The sequence below is a fragment of the Sinocyclocheilus rhinocerous genome, unplaced genomic scaffold (genome assembly GCF_001515625.1).
Source record: "Sinocyclocheilus rhinocerous isolate Xijiao unplaced genomic scaffold, SAMN03320098_v1.1 scaffold4770, whole genome shotgun sequence".
NCBI lineage: Eukaryota > Metazoa > Chordata > Actinopteri > Cypriniformes > Cyprinidae > Sinocyclocheilus > Sinocyclocheilus rhinocerous.
The window spans coordinates 17,460-19,512 of NW_015638972.1; the positions used below are offsets into that span (position 1 = coordinate 17,460).

At 40.5% G+C, this 2,053-nt stretch overlaps 1 long non-coding RNA gene across 1 annotated transcript in view; it reads left to right on the forward strand.

The window, feature by feature from the left end:
* Positions 1-1,203: 1,203 nt before the first annotated feature.
* The window catches only part of LOC107750412 (uncharacterized), a 28,352-nt gene continuing 27,502 nt past the window's right edge, over positions 1,204-2,053 (forward strand). Inside the window, exon 1 of the long non-coding RNA XR_001641144.1 lies at positions 1,204-1,466. This is a non-coding gene — a long non-coding RNA (uncharacterized LOC107750412). The remainder of the gene's footprint in view (positions 1,467-2,053) is intronic.

A 2,053-nucleotide genomic window follows, 5' to 3' on the forward strand; every position in this document is an offset into this window, starting at 1 on the left:
TTGACACTGATTCTTGCATAAATGCAATTCGAAGGTTCATATGTCGCAGAGGGCAAGTCAAAGAAATCAGATCAGATAATGGAACTAACTTTGCTAGTAGTAATCGTGAATTTAATCAAGCTTTAAAAGAACTGAATCAAAATAAAATCCAAAGCTCTCTTGCACAGGAAGGAATAAATTGGACTTTCAACCCGCCTCATGGAGCACATCAAGTTGGAGTCTGGGAGCGTTTGGTACAGGAGGTCAAAAGGGTGCTCTGTTCAGTGGTAAGACAGCAAGTACTAGATGATGAATCCTTGCTTACTGTGCTCTGCGAGGTTGAATCAATCCTGAATGACCGTCCAATAACACTGCCTTCGGATGACCCAAACGACCTTGATGCACTTACCCCAAACCACATTCTTCAACTGAGATCAAACCCAGTTTTGCCTCCAGGACTATTCAAACGGGAGGATCTCTACGTTCGTATACGTTGGAGACAGGTCCAATGCATGGTGGACCTGTTTTGGAAAAGATGGACAAGGGAGTATCTTGTTTTAATGCAGAAGCGGCAAAAGTGGAGTAAAGCATGTCGAAACTTGAATGTAGGGGATTTAGTGCTTGTAATGGATGAAAATGTTCCCAGAAGTTTGTGGCACTTAGGACGTGTAACAAAAGCAATATCAGACTCTAAAGGATTTGTACGACGTGTGTGTGTCAAGACACGCGCAAGTGAGCTGGAACACCCAATTAACAAGCTATGCCTTCTGCTAGAAGGAATTTAGTTCTGATTCTTTTGAGTGGAAAACTTTGACTTTTAACTCACATATACTGACTATACACCTCGCCTTCTCATAACCTACACTGTTCTGCTGAAGTATGCACGCACAACTTTCTACCTTTAAAGAAAAAAGGAAAAACCATATGGACATTATATTAATGAGCTTTTGGAATAGAATAGTGAAACTGCAATGAACTCTATGTACTATATGTGCTGGCTGTGGTTATGAACCATAAATAATGTATGTTGATTGTAAATATTTGATCATGGCTACTTATGATATATTACTATAATTGATTGCAAGACAACAATTAGGGGCCGGTATGTTGTAGCCATTTAAGAAAGTATTTTTATTTTATATTATTTATGTTTAAATATTATTTGTTTGTTCTTTGTTTAGTTAAATTTGCTAATTAAGAAAATTGTAAACGTCATAAGGGCGTGGTGAATTGGACGGCAGGACGCCGGAAGAAAGGAAGTGGGTCAGACATAATTTTTTGACCACTTTGTACGTTTTTGTTTGTAGAATCCCTTTTTTCGAACGAGTTTCGTTTGGTATAATTTGTATCTTAATTTTAATATGTTTTTTGTTGGTCAATTATTTACCTGAATAAATGAGAAGAAAGAATAAGCGTTTCATGGAATGAAGTGCGTTCAAAACAAAGCCCGCTACCATGCTTCCGCGGCCAAAACAAAGGCCGAAACAGTCCCCAATACACAAAATACTGTTCTTTTTAGCAGCATCATATGACCCCTTTAATGACAATATGGGACAAATATAATGTAATTTAGTGGCGGCAGGAGCTGCTGGTACATGTACAGTCAGACAAAACAATGTCCACAGTTATCAAAGACGCGAGTGCGCGTACAGTCGTGGAAAACTATGTGTTCGGCAGTTAAAGACGCAACGAGGCACGTCTGTAGAGTGCGCGTCATAGGAAATGGAAGCGTCTACTCACCCTTCATTGTGTTTGCAGATACTGCCGCTGTCGTTTCCCTCCATCCTCCCCAGCACCACCAGGTTGGCCCCGTCCATGCGGGGGTAGGCTCCGCCCTGCCTTCGTCTTCGGCAGGAATAGCTGGAATCTACAATGTCTGATTCAAGCTACGGATGGGGCCTACGCCAAAATAATTATGTTCTTTGTATTGGTTTTGTAAATAAATACTTTGGAGTTCTATGTTCACCTCCTGAGTCTTTCTGGTAGAACTATTTTCCTGCTCATCTGAACACAATCAAGACAGAACCAATCAATCACAGAGAGCATTCACTCACTGCTGACAGTGCATTCAAAC